The following is a 14576-nucleotide window of genomic DNA, read 5'->3' on the forward strand; positions in this document are numbered from 1 at the left end:
ATAGCCTCCTTGGAGCGAAACAAAGGGGAAGGGAAGACTAATGAGAAGGGAAAAAGCCGTTATGGGCCTTATTTGCATGAGCTGGTTATAGCCCGGTTTCCTGAACTCTTGGCAGTATCTGCCTGCGGGAAGGAGGTGGAACAGCTGTGTGCACATCTGCCGGAGGATTTCTTTAAAGAGCAGAGACGACACTATCATTCTACCAGCAGTAGCAGCAGCAGGGCAAGTGCCTGAGGCTCATTTTGGGTTCACTTTCTCTCTGTCTGAGGCTCACGTCTTTAGAACAGCTGTACACACAGAGCAAGGCTGTAAGGCAAAGGAGGCCTCTGAAGCCAGATCAGGAGCCCCCAGCCAAATTCATGTGAACTGACTATTCACAGAAGCTGCTTACAAGCAGAAAATAGTAGTTAAGACACACTGTGTGCCAAGAATTCTTCTAAGCTATATACATATTTTATTTCTGTATTCATATTTATATTTCATATATATTAATTTCGCCCTGAAAACATACAATCCAAAAAAATCTCTATGCCATAATTACTATTATTACCATCAGTGGTTCTCAAATTTTAGTGTGTGCAAGCATCACCCAAGACATTGTTTAAAAATCAGATTCTTGGACTCCTGCCCTCTGAGCTCAGGAGAGCTAGAGAGCCCAGGAAATCTGCACTTTACTAAGCTCCACTGTTTGATTCTTGTACAGGTGGTGGATGAACCTCTCTTTGAGAAAGACTGGCAAAGAGATTCTTTCATTTGCAAACTTTATGGGGCAAAAACTATATGCCAGCACCTGGGACAGGTATACACGATTGAGGGAAAGTATAATGCTAGATGTTACCTGGATTGTTACCTGGATGTTAACTATATTCCAGGTACCTTGCTAAATGCTTTCTACTCACTAATGATTAATTATTACAACAACCCCCAAGTCAGGCAATATTACCTCCATGTTACAGGTAAGTAAACTAATGTCCACAGAGGTAAAGTAACTTATCCAAAGCCTTAATTGTCCAAAGTCTCACAGATAACAAGTAGAGAAACTGGGATGTGAATGCAGGTCTGTCTGATTCCAGACATTGTGATCTTAACTACAGATGCACATTTCCTACTGTTGTAGAACTCCCAGACTAGTGGCAAAGCCAAGATGGGGACCTAAACAGTCAAAGCAACACAGGAAAAAAAAAGAAAGAAAGAAAAAAAACCCCAGAGAGTTTTAAAGTTCTAAAAGTTGTGAAGGTTAGTGGGGAAGATAGATCACTTCCTATCAAAGGACAACACTGGTGGGCTTCCTAAGGGAGGTGATATTTATATAGGGTCTTTTAAAAAGGGGTATGATTTGAACACGGTAATGATAGGAGTCGTAGGGAAGAAAATTTCAGGGAGAGGGAATATCACAAGCAAAAGCACTCGTATGAGAAAGGAAAGAGATTTGATGGGAAACATGAGCAACACTATCTGGTTGGTGTGAAACTACAGGCAAATCTGAATAGCTCACTCACCATATCTTTCAAATGTTTATTCATATGCCAGCATCTTCATAAGGCCTTAGCTGACCACCCTATTTATATATGCAAAGAAAACTATGCCCTACTTGTTGCATTACTCTGCTTTACTTTTCTTCCAAAACACTTTTCACCTGCTAATATACAATTTGCCTTTTTCTTTAACTTCTTGTTTGACTCCACCCACTAAAACATAAGCTCCAAGAGGGAAGGGATTTTTGTCAGTTTTGCTTATTGTTGAATCCTGGGGTCTACAACAGGACTTGGGAGGTAACAGGTGATCAGTTTCAATTTTTTTAAAATTTTAATGAAGGAAGCAAGAAAGAGCATCAAAGGGAGAGTGCTCAGAGAGTTCAGCACCTCGGACAGAGACCCATCGTTCTTGCTCCAGGGAGTTACATCCCTGGCTGCCCAACTGATTGCGATTTGGTAGATCTGGGGTAATTCCCTCTCTCCCTCCCTCCGTCCCTTCCTTCCTCCTTTCTAACTCTCCACTGAAGAATCTAATGTACATCCAGGGTGAACATCACGTTATGTCCAGCGGTGGCAGCCTACACAAAAGCCATTCCTATCACAGACATCAGTAGACTTCCCAGGATCCTGATATTTTGACCAGGTTCATGACGCAGTGTCTGGGCGATGCAAGTGGCATTCTCCCATTAAGCCCACTTAGCCTACCAAGGCGATTCCTGAATCAATTCCCCACCACAAGACAGCCTTCTGCACTCTCTTCTCCACCAGAACATCTTTGACAAATCCTATTCTCTCCCTCCTCCTTTCTGATGAGTCCTCAGAGACTCCAACCAGTCTGTTCTGATTCATATTTATCAGCTGGGGGGTTGTCCTCCCTTCTACATCACCCTTGTGTTCTCCCCCAAGTTAATCAGGGAAGATGGATGGATGATGGTACCCTGTGTAACTTAATTAAGATAAAAACTTCCACTGATCTTCCTGCCAGAGAGACATAAGATGTTGCCAGCAACAATTCCTGGGGCTGACATATCTGATATGTGTAGCCTCACAGAGGCTAGGGGTTTTAGTGGCTGCCTTCAGAACCATAGGATCCCAGTAACACAAGCCCCCATGACACGAACAGCTGTGGAAGGTAGAGCAGATAAATCCTGAACCTTATGTTTGCTGAAAATTCTTAGTGTCTGTATCCAGAATCTTCACCTGGTCCAAATCCCGCATCATGTATTACCTGGATTATTGCAGCAGCCTCCTCACTGGTCTGCCTGATTTCATCCTTGCCTCTCTATAACCCACTCTCAATACAATAATATTGTCATATTATTGTGTTCCTTTTGCAACAAATTGGCTCAAGTCACTCCTCTTTTCAAAACCCTCTAGTGGATCCCCAAGTCACTGAAAGTAACAGCCAACGTCTCCACATGGCCCTACCTGTTTAGTTGCAACTCCCTCTGTGATTGCATCTCTGACTGCTCTCCCCTTGCTCACTCTGTTCAGGTCATGTGGTCTCCTTGATGCTCCTAGAACACCCAGCATACTCTGGCCATCTGCATTGCACTGCCCATTCCCTCTGACTGGAATGACTTTCCCCCAGGTAGCCACCTGGTTCATTCCCTCACCTCATGATCACCTTATTTAAAACTGCAACATAACTATCAATCACCCTTACCCTGATTTATTTTTTTCAATAGCAGATGTCAACTTCTACTATACCAGATAATTCATTTGTCCATTATTGGAGAACTAGCATGTGAGCACCACAGAGACAGAGATTTTTGTCTGTTTCATTCCCTGCTGCTTCTCCAGCCCCTTGAATAGTGCCTGGCACATAGTAAACACTCAATAAGTAAATCAGCAGGATTACAAAAATTTGCATTACTAAAGACAGCTAGAAGGAACAAAGGTGACTGTGACAAAAACATGAAAACCAACATAAAATCACATTCCCTGAAGTATCCATCAAGTGCTTGACAGTTCACAGGTATGAAATCTGACTGTGTCAGTTCTGCATCTTATAAGTACACCTGAAGTCACATTAACATCCTGGCTGTGCCACTCCTGGCTGTGTGACTTTGGGCAAGTTACTTAACCACTCTGAACTTTTATTTTCTCATATATAACATGGGGAGAATAATAGAAACCCACCTCATGGGGTTATTGTGGGAATTAAATGACATCTAATGGGCTTAAAATAGTGCTCTAAGCTTAATGAGTAGTTATTCCTTGGAGTCCTCACGTGCTAACATAGTTCCTGAGCCACTGACTGGAGGAGGGACAGAGAGCAGAAAATTGGGTCTCACAATAGCTCAAAGCTCTCTCTATGACTCCTGTCCTCTGGCTGTATCCACTAGAGGCCCTCATGAATCCCCAGGGGCCAGAGCAGCGTTGATGCCTCAGGCAGAGTTGTAGAGATAAATTTTCCTTAAGTCAGGCTCCCACTTCACTCCCTAAGAAATCCTGCTTGGGTTCAGAACCACATATTTCTTGAACCTGACAGCTCTGACTTTTCTTCTTAACTGCAAACTTCATTGGAGCTCAAAATTAGGCCATTGGCTGGGTGTGGAGGTGGATGTGGGAAAGGGGAGGGACAGACACTTGGCTACTCTTACTTCCCTCTTCTTCCTCCCCCACCCTCCCTGGCCCCAAATTTCCCTTCTCCTTAACTACAGAGCAACAGCACCCATGCATGTCAATGAAAGCAAGCAGTCCTAGCCAAGACAGTAAACACTTGTTGTTTAAGCTGTGAAGTTTCAGGGTTATTTGTTATGCAGCAATAGATAACCAATACATCTGGAAAGAGACCTAAAAATCTTTACTACTGACAGCTCCGAGGGGATGCCCATCTTCTTCTATGGACTATACTCTGGGTAACAAAGAGATTAGATGATTTATTTGCTCAAGAAAATATACTTAGTCATAAGTGGAAGAACATGACTCTGAACTCAGATCAACTTGTCCATATCCCCTTAGTACTCACTGTTTCAACATACGCTGAGAGTGTTCTAGTGCAAGCACCACAAGTCTCCACCTGAGGGCTTCCTCCCTGCCCATTCAGGACGTTCTGAGAGTTAATGCCCAATGGCAGCAGTCACCCAGTGATGGGTGGGAATTGAAAGATTCCCCAGTTTCATTACCTCTTAAGTGGGATAACTGAGGTGTGTTCTACAACACCTCCCAGAAGTCCCCAGTGAGACTGGGTTCCAGTTGCCCACTGCGCTAATTTGCTCAATAACAATTCTTTATTGGCTTTCCCCCCTCCCCCATTCCTTATATCACTTTCCCACTACCATACCAGTAGCTCTTGGGATCATCTCCCAAAAAAACTACTTGAACTCAAATCCTTGTCTTGGAATAAATACTATGTGCCAGTTACTGTGCAAAGAACTCAATATACATCATCTCAAACTGTATAACAAGTCATATTTCCTTTTTATAACACTTAAGGCACAGAGAGGGTGGGTGACTTACCAAAGGTTACACAGCTAGGAATGAGCAGAGCACAACTTGAATACAAGCCTCTCTGACCTGAAAGCCTAGGTTCTTATACCTCTAGCCACACTCCACCCACTGCCACTTGCTCTCAGTCTTAAGCCATCCATCCACATTCCCGGGTCCTTCTTCCTGCCCTCCTTATGAAAACTTCCATGCCTCTGGCTCCATCTCAGTGTAGTCTCTTGACCTGGGAAGAGGTCACTAAACCAGTATGAATGTTCCCCAAACTAAGTCACTAAAATCTTCTCAAGACTTGTCCCAAAAATGTGATGCCAGCAATGTGGAATATCGTCAGGTTTTAGAGCAAGTCTGAGGATCCAAATGGAAGAGAACCCACTGTGACAAATGGATCCTAAATCAGTCTTCACAGGTGACAATTTAACTCAGCAAACTCCAGGGCTTCTCCCCAGGAATGGGGGTAGGAGCTTTGCTAAGCACTCTCTGCTCCAACTCATTCTCACAAATGTTAAACAAAATTTACCCAATGTCTGGTTCATAGCAGGCACTCAGTAAGTATTTCCTGAATAAATTTTTAAAATCAGTGAATGGATTAATGAACTGATGAATACAAGTGGGCCATCTAGCTGAGCACGAAGCCTTCAGCTAAGGCCCTCCCCACTTCCAGGACACCTTCTGCCCACCTGACAAAGGAGCGAAGTGCTGAACCACACGCACTAGGAATCAGGACTCTGTACATGTGGAGTGCTTCTGAAATTTTTCAACTCCCTTCACGATGTCTTATTTTATTCCCACCCAACCCATGAGAACATTTGATCCTGTTGGAATGGGAATAGAAGGCAACTGAGTGGGAATGAAAGAACTTTGGCCCCTAAGTCCAAGAGACATTAAGCTCTAGCCTTGGTTTTGCCACCATCTGCCACTAACCTGGGAATGGCCTCTTCCCCATTCTGAGGACAAGCTTCCCTGTCTTTAAACTGAAAGGGGTTACGCTGAATTTAAGATCCAAGAGTCCCTTCTGATGCTAACATTTTAGGATTCCAGTATCTATCCAGACAGAAAGGGAGGGCAGAAGAGGGCCAAATTTTACACACCACAAATTTCCCAATGATTCCTCAAATCTCATCTGTGAATCTCTGGGTACAGTTATTCCTGCCAATAATAAATGCTGTTTTACTGTGTGCTTATTATGTTCTTGGGACTCTTCAGGGAATGCACTATACATTATCTTATTTATTTCTCACAATAACCTGTAAGCCTGGACTTGGAATGTCATTTATAAATGCCTTCAGCTGCCAGAAGCAAGAAGCCTGGCTTAAGCCATAAGGACATTCTTAACAAGGGAACTGGATGTCACACTGCTGGTCCAGCATCTCAGTAATATCACTAAGTATCTAGGTTCTTACATTCTTCTCTTCTATCATCCTTAGAGTCCTGGTTTTTCATTTACAGATTTTTTGCCTCATGGTCATAAGATGGCTACCATGGCTCCAGACATCATAATCCAGACATTATAACCCCACACAATACCATTCAAAGCAGAAAGGAGGAAAGGGAGAGAGAGATCTATCCTCAGAAATGTATTGCTCTCTTTTTTACTGGAGAAAAATCACTCCCAGAATCCTCTACGCCAGCTTCCCTTTTATCTCATTGGCCAAAACTCAGTCTCATGGTCACCGCTGGCTACAAGGAAGGCTGGGAGAGTATCTGGCTTTCTCAATTGCTACGGTGGGTGATGGACATGAGGGAAAAAAGTGAGGCATGCTATTGGCCAGGGAAACAACAGTCTGCCCTACTTTTTATTCCCACTTGAAATTCAGAAAACTGAGGCTTAGAGGGGTAAGGTAACTTGCTCAAGGTCACACAGTGAATAAGTGGCAGAACCGTAAGAAAAATTATGCCCAGCTCCAAAGCTGGCGCTCCTAACTACTATCAAATCCCAACCTGGGCACCAATTAGACCTTAAACGGTTGAATAGTGGACAATTTAAAGGGAGTCATTTTTTTCTAAAGGGCTATTGAAAAAGAACAAGGACTTCAAGCCAGGCTTGAAGATCCAATGATGAGAGAGAGAGGAAATGAGTCTCCTCTAGGAGACCCAAGGGTCCTGCCCAGAGACCTGGCAGGCCGGTGAAGATGGGGCAGCACTCCCCTAGTCACAAGTTTGGCTTCACACAGCTATGCCTTGCCTTCATGGGCATAAGCAGCTGAGTCAGAAGATGGTTCTCCTAAGAAGGGATGCAGGAACCCTGGGGTGGGCTGGTCATCCCTGGGCCATGTGTCAAGGGGCCTTTAATAGCATAATCACTCTCTCCTATGAAGGCTAGTGCTGACAGGCCTTTTAATGAAGGATAATGGTATTTTGCATTTAAATATACTCAGCCACTGACTCATTACTGTGGTAGCTACCAGAAAGACAAATAAATCAGAAGGGAAGGAAGAATTTGTCAGGCTTAAGGAGAAATCAGGCTAACATGTGGACCACCAGGGACCTCTGCAGCCAATGCAGGTACCTCCTTAGCCCTCTTTGGTGGAGAACCGGACTGCATTTCCATCATCGGGGAAAGTTCTGTTGGACAGTCCTAATATGAAATGAAGCTGAAGGAGGGTTAACCCTGAAAGGAAAATCAAGCAGGTGCTGGGACCTGAAGAAGGGTGGACGGATGCGGGAGAAGCAAAACAGATGCCCACTGAGAGTCATTCTTAATGCAAGAGATGTCGACTTCTGCAACTGAAGAGAGCTATGGACCTTCTCCCCAGGGCGGAGAAGGCTGCAAGCAATTCCACAAACACAGAATTCTGCTTAGAGTTCCAAATGGGTCATAGGCTCCCTGAACCCAAACAATGAGCAGTGACCCCCGTTCAGAATGGCCAGTGTTCAGGGAATTTTAGCAAGACAGCGAGGGCTGGAGGGAATAACTTTTAAAGGCTTTACTGCCTGAGTGCTGTCTCCAGAGCCTCCTTTATTCTCCACCCCAATGCCCTTAGTCTAGGAACAAGAAGAATTTGTCTCTACTCCTAATTATCGGGTAAGACACAAACGATGCAAATATTATGCTAAACAAGGCCCCTTAAAATAGCAGAGAGCAAACCAGTGCTGAGGATGCCTTGTCATTTGCAATTTGCAAAGGAGTTTGATGCCTTTCTTCATCCTCTCCCCACTCCCCACTCCTGTGGTTGATGTTAATCTGAATTCCTGAAGGAGTCACCTTCCCCCCAGAAAGGTGTCCCTTGAGGGGAGGAGGGGAGGAAAATGGGGAGATGTAAATGCAGCTTGATTGCCTACATCTGATTAGTAATTACACACCAAGAGCCGCTCTGGAGAGAAACACTGTCACCCTCTGATGAGGCAAAGGCTTTGAGAGGCAGATCTCCCAAGTGGAGGGTGGAAGAGGAAGGTGATGAAAAGGGGTGGGGAGGGGGTAATCGATATGCAATCGGGGGACTGCTGCTAGTTGGGCTGGGGGAGAGGCAGGCAGGTCATCCTTTGCCAGAGTTTCCATTCCACCATTCCTCAGAATGGATGACCTTGAGCTTTGTGTGGCTTAAACTGCGTGCTTCAGTCTCATTATCTGTAAAATGGGGATAAAGCTGGTACCTGCTTCTTAGCGCTGTGGTGAAGACGGAATAAAACCTATGACTGTGCATGCATCCAAACACGTCCCAAGTCAGCCTCCAACTGACTGGATGTTGTGCTTGGGACTCTACAAGACGTCAGGAAGGCCACTTTGGTCTCTGCCAACATGACTGTAGAACCACATCCTTTGAAAATGGGAGACGATAGTATATAGCCAACTTTCAGCTACTTGTGTCTCCAGAAAGGAACGCTGGCTTGGGCAATCTTAGACAAAAGGAACCCAAAATCCCATATTTGGTTTTAGCTATTTCTATGAACTTCCTCACCATCGGTGAAGAATGAGAAAGGTGACTCAGCCCATTCAGCACTGTCAGTTGCTCTCAATGCAGACAAGACCCTGGAAGGAAGGACCTCCATTAAGCATCCCATCCCAAAGTGCATGGATGGCACAATACCTAGTGAATGTCCCTCCTTATTCCTCAAAAATTAGAGCATGTGACTCAGCCTACAAATTGCTGGGTGAGCTTGGGCAACTGGCTTAACCTGCCTGGTCTTCAGTTTCTTTGTGAATAAAATGGAGATAATACAATGAGGCTTCTGCACAGCTGGTTCTTCCCTCTACATTTCTTTTTTTTCTCTAAATGATTTGGATCAGAGCCCCTCTCTTCTGCCTTTATGAAGAGCATACCTACCTCCCCCCAGGGCATACAGGCCCCATCTCATCCCCCCAAATCTGCCTGGCTTCACTACGCCCTATTTTCTGCTCCAAAAAGAAAAAGGTCCACTTTGGTATTGGGCATACAGTAAATGCATGCAGTGATTAGTTTTTTGTTTTTTTTTTTTACTGATCTGTACTGGTTACATCATTCTGATGGTGACCCTTCTCACTGTGGGAAGAATGGGGCTAAAGCAGTAGTCCTCAGCTGTGGCTGCCCACTGAGCTCCCCGGGGGAGATTTTAAAATATCAGTGCCCAAGTTCAACCCCACCTCCCTACCCTTCTCTATACCCCTACCTTGAGATTCTAAATTAATTCATTTTGGGTGTGTCCTAGGCATTGTGATTTTTTTTTTAACCCAGGCTATATTAATTTGCAGTTATGTTTGAGGGTTGCTAAGCTAGAGAAACTAGGGCTAGTGCATGATCTACAGTGATAGGGTAAAGTCTGAAATCCCTATTTTTAAACTTTATCATAAGGAAAATAATGATACATCTGACCACAATTTTTTTTAATCTTTTTGCTCTCCCCAAAGCCAAAAGACAAATTAGGAAGCTAAACAGCCAACTTCTTAAAAAGAAAATGAAATAGATATGGAAGATTAAGCAGAAAGTATACATCCCCCCCAATTAACTGCCAAATTTTTAAAGCTCTGTCATATGTAAAGAGCTCCTGTAAGTCAATAAGAAATATAAAAGAAAATGAAAACTCCAACAAATTAACAAAAGATATGAAAAACAATTCTCAGTAGAATAAATACACATGTCTAATAAGGTTATGATCTTTTTAAAAACCTGGCCTTTTCAGTAATTAAAGAAATGCAAATAGAAACAAGACACCAGCTTTATACTTATTAAATTAGCAAGGACAAAAAGAAAACCTCTCTGCTGGCCTGGGTAAAGGAAGCACTCTCAAACACTGCTGGTGAGATTGTAAATTAGCTCAACATTTCCGGAAAGCAATTTGGCAGGACAATCCCAATTATGTTAAAAAATATATATATGTACACTTAGGCATATGAAAAAATACTGGGAGGATATAAAACAAACGTTAACAGCAATTTTCCTTCTATAATAAGATTAGGGTGATTTTTATATTCTTCTTTATACTTTTCTATATTTTCCAAATTTCCACCGTGAACATGAATTGCTTACATAACGAGAAAAAAAGAAAAGAAAAACAATGAAAAGAGACACATTTTTTAAAAACCTTGTTATGTTCTTTTGAAATGTATTTTTTACCGTTTCATATCAGGATGCTTAGTTTTGCAATGCCAAGCTCTTTAGGAAGAGTTTTGTACTTCATCCTGAGAGAGTTGTCAAATAAAAGGTACTGGTTATTTTAGTGTGTCTAGCAAAAAAAGTAAGCACACCTGCTCTGCACTCAGCAGAACTGTGTAAGTGTTTTGGCTTTGCCCCTTCTTGGCTGTGTGACCTTGGGTGAGTTATTCAAACTCTCTGAGGTTTGGATTCCACAGCTTGAAAGGAAGACATATAAACATTCCTACCTCATGGGATTGAATGGGATCCTTTGTGTAAGTGTCTGGGACAATGCCTGGAGAATAGGTGTTCAATAAACGGTAACTAGTACAAACCAGATGGTGGGGGGAAGGCAGGAAATCCTTGTAAATGGGAAATAGTCATCCAGAGAGAAAATGCAAACCACCCGGATAAAATTATCCCAACAAGTACCCCTCATGTCATCATTCCCTTTTTACAGAGGGCGCTTTCTCAGAAAGGTAGAATGCTTTACTCAAGACCCTCCCAGGACGTCAGGATTAGGGGCTGAATGAGCAGCAAAGCCCAGCTTCCTTTACTCTTGGACTAATGTTCCATTGCTCTCTCCCGAGCCCAGAATGACACATCGCCTGTCTTCCCACGTTTCCCCAGACCAACAGCAACAGCTCCTCCCACCTTCCAGCAACACGATCCTCTAGTGTTCACTGCAGCACATTCGTAACAGGAAAACTTTGAAGCCATCCAAACGTCTGGGAGCTCCCTGAGGACAAAAACCTTGTCCATTTTGCAACCCCCATGCTATGTCCCTAGCTTCTTTGAGTCAGGGTTAAGCTAGAGCTAGAAAGGAAACAGGAAGATTCAAATGGTCCCTGGCCCTTGGCTTATGGGCCAGTCCAAACAGGCGCTGTCATTCGTCTTCCAGCTGCTGTCACGTAGCAGTGAGAAAGTCAGCCACTGGCTGACCACCATGGGGGCAGATGGTGCAGGGTCTTGTAGTCATGCTAAGGACTCCGGCTTTCACTGGAAGGTGGGGATGTTTGCCTTTTTGTTCCCTGGTGCATCCTCAACACCCAGAGCACTGCCTGGTACATAGTAGACACTCAATAAATAGTTGTAGAAATAAAAATAAATAATTACCACGCAGCCAACAAAAAGTCCTGCCATAGGAAGATATGTATGATACACTGCTTAGTTTTTGTTGTCTTTAAAGGCAGATTACAAAAGAGTATAACACTGGGTGATCCCAAATTGTTGACAGTGGTTGGCTGTGAATTTGACTGGGGTAGTGAATTTGTGCCCTCCCTCTTCTTTCTAACTGTCTGTTTCCAAAAAGGAGCTTGTGATATTTGTGTAAGAAAGGAGAAAAATAAGTAAATCAATTGGATGGAGGAGTGGGAAGGAAGAAAGGAAGGAGCCAAGAAGAGGAGATGAATTCAGGCTGTGAAATCCTCCCCTCCCCTCCAATCTCCATCCTTTACACACACACACACCCTCTCTGGAACCTCTCCTTCCCTTTCTTGGCCTTGCCCTTGGCGGCATTTCAGGCTCTTTTTGCTCTTGGCAGCTCCTCCACCTCCTCCCTGAGGCCAGTGCCTAGCGGGCCCCCTGCTGCCCCCGGCCACAACGGAGGCTGCATTCAGAGCCGCAAACAAAGGCAATTAGCAAGGGCCTGCTGCCTGGTTCCTCTAATTGCCTGTACTCCTGAAAAGAAAGAAATGATGGCTCTTTCTCAGGAAAATAAAAACATCTCAGCCATTAGCCCCACAAGCAGACAGAGCAGGCGTCCCCAAGGAATACCCAGACATTGCCAGAGATGGGAATCACATGACCAGAAGGCCACTGTCCCAGGAGAGATTGAGGCCAGCTGACCAGGATGGTCCCTGACTGGCTCTCTGGGGACTGACCATCAATCCCCTAATGTGAAATCAGGCCTCTGAGAAAGAACTAGGTTCAAATGCCATCTCCACCATTCACTAGCTGGGTGGCCTTGGGCAAACCATACAGCCTCTCTGAGCCTTGACCATAAGTGGGGACAGTGACAGCACCAGCCTCAAGGGCTTACTGTGGGGGCCAAGTGAGAAAGCGCCCAAAAAGAGCTTCTGATTGTCGTCATTTACAAGTGTACTTGTCCCTTTGCCTACGCACCCTTCCCCCACCCCTTTCACTATCTCACTAATTCTTACCCATCCTCCAAGATTCAGTTCAGACATTACCTCTCTAAAGATGCCTCCCTGACCCCTCCTGGCTGAATGGGGTGCCCTTGCCCTGTGCTCCCAGGTTACATACTACGGCTCTGTGTAGGTCAGGGCTCACTGGTTGTGAGTGACAGACAGCCCAGGGTGAACTGAAGCAGCGAGGGAGTTTATCAGAGGGATCTCAGAGCTCAGGAAATCAATGTGAGGTTGGAGGATGGGCCTTGAGAATGAACTCCGGATGCTCCAGGGAGTGGGGAAGTAGAACCTGGGCATGAGGCCACAGCTGGGATGGAAACAGAACCTTGACCCTTTCAGGCACCTTGCCCTTCTGCTCAGAATCAAATTGCAAGAAGAGGGTGGCAGACTGCCCTTGCTCAGGGCACAGCCCATCCCTTGACCAGGATGAATCAGAGCCTCCAATTATGGCCCAACCACGGACAGAAGTCACCCCATAAAGGAAGCGATCTGTGAAATAAAAGTGGGTGCTTGTCAGTGAACAAACAATGGAAACCTATCTCAAATATAAGCAGTGATTTCTTCTCATTCATCCCCTCTAAGTCTCTAACACTTTACTCAGTGTCTTGCAGAGTTTGAATGGATGAGGGATGGGGCAACCACAGCCTTCAGGGTGGTGCTAAAGGCCCCAGCTGAGGCACCAAGGGGGTTAGTGCTTAGAAACACGGACTTGGGAGTCAAACAGAGCTGAGTTCCAGTTCCACCGCTGCCTCATTTTTGACTTCACTATCTTTGACTTTGGGCAAATTGCCTTCCAGGCTTCAGTTTCCTTATCTGTAAAGATACCTTTATGAGCTTGTTGTATGGCACCAAGATTTATACAAAGAATGGATACAATGCCTGGGATATTGTTATGGAAATGACAAATGCCTGGGATATATTAAGTGCTCAATAAACCACATTATTAATACCCTTTTGTTTTTATCACTTGTTATTACTGCAGGAAATAGGGCGGGGGGGGGGATGCTGCCAACTGAAAATGAGGCCCCCAGGGAGGAGTCCCTGTGATGTGTGTGGGCCCTGTGGGAGGTCCCTGAATGAACAAGGTGAGGACCCTGCCCCAGGGAAACTCAGAGTTGAGTGAGGGAGACAGAGGAATTCTCACCCCAGATAAAGTGTGAACGTCATAAATTTCTAAAAAACGAACAAGAATAAAACTAACATATGATGAAAAACTTACGCAGCCAGTAGAACCAGATGCAGGGAGAAGCAGAAACAAACGTAGTCAAGGGCTGACTTACACAACTCACTGAATTTGGGGGCAGTGATGAAACGCCCCAGCCCTGGGGAAGGGAGCAGACTCTGCTCCGGAAGTCTTCTCAAGTCAGAACTTGAGCTGAGGCTTGGGATAGTTTGGAAAGGTCAAGAAGGAGAAGGGCACTCCAGGCAGGGTGCAAGGAAGCCAGTGTGTCAAGCCTTAGCTCAGGCTGCTGTGGCAAATACCACTGGCTGGGTGGCTGCCACAGTCGACATTCATTTCTCACAGTTCTGGAGGCTGGGAAGCCTCTAAGATCAAGCTCTTGGTAGATACAGTTCCTAGTGAGGACTCTCTTCCTGACTTGCAGACAGCCACCTTCTTGCTGTGTCTTCACACAAAGGCACGAATCCCATCATGGGGGCCCCACCCTCATGACCTCATCTCAACCCAGTTGCCTCTGAAGGGCCCCACCTCCAAATACTGTCACACTGGGAGTTTTGGCTTCAGCGTATGAATCTGGATGGGAAGAGGACACAAATGTTCAGTCCACAACGGAGACTGAGGTGGTGGGCAGGGGGAGCTGACAGGGAGATGATGCTTCTGCAGGTGGCTTACATTTTGGGCAGACCCTGTCTTCCCTCTAGATCTCTATTTAGCTCAGATAGGAGCACCCAAAGCTGGTTTGGCACAAGTACCTACTGAGGTCTCCTTTTAC

This window comes from Camelus bactrianus, chromosome 32 (genome assembly GCF_048773025.1).
Source record: "Camelus bactrianus isolate YW-2024 breed Bactrian camel chromosome 32, ASM4877302v1, whole genome shotgun sequence".
NCBI lineage: Eukaryota > Metazoa > Chordata > Mammalia > Artiodactyla > Camelidae > Camelus > Camelus bactrianus.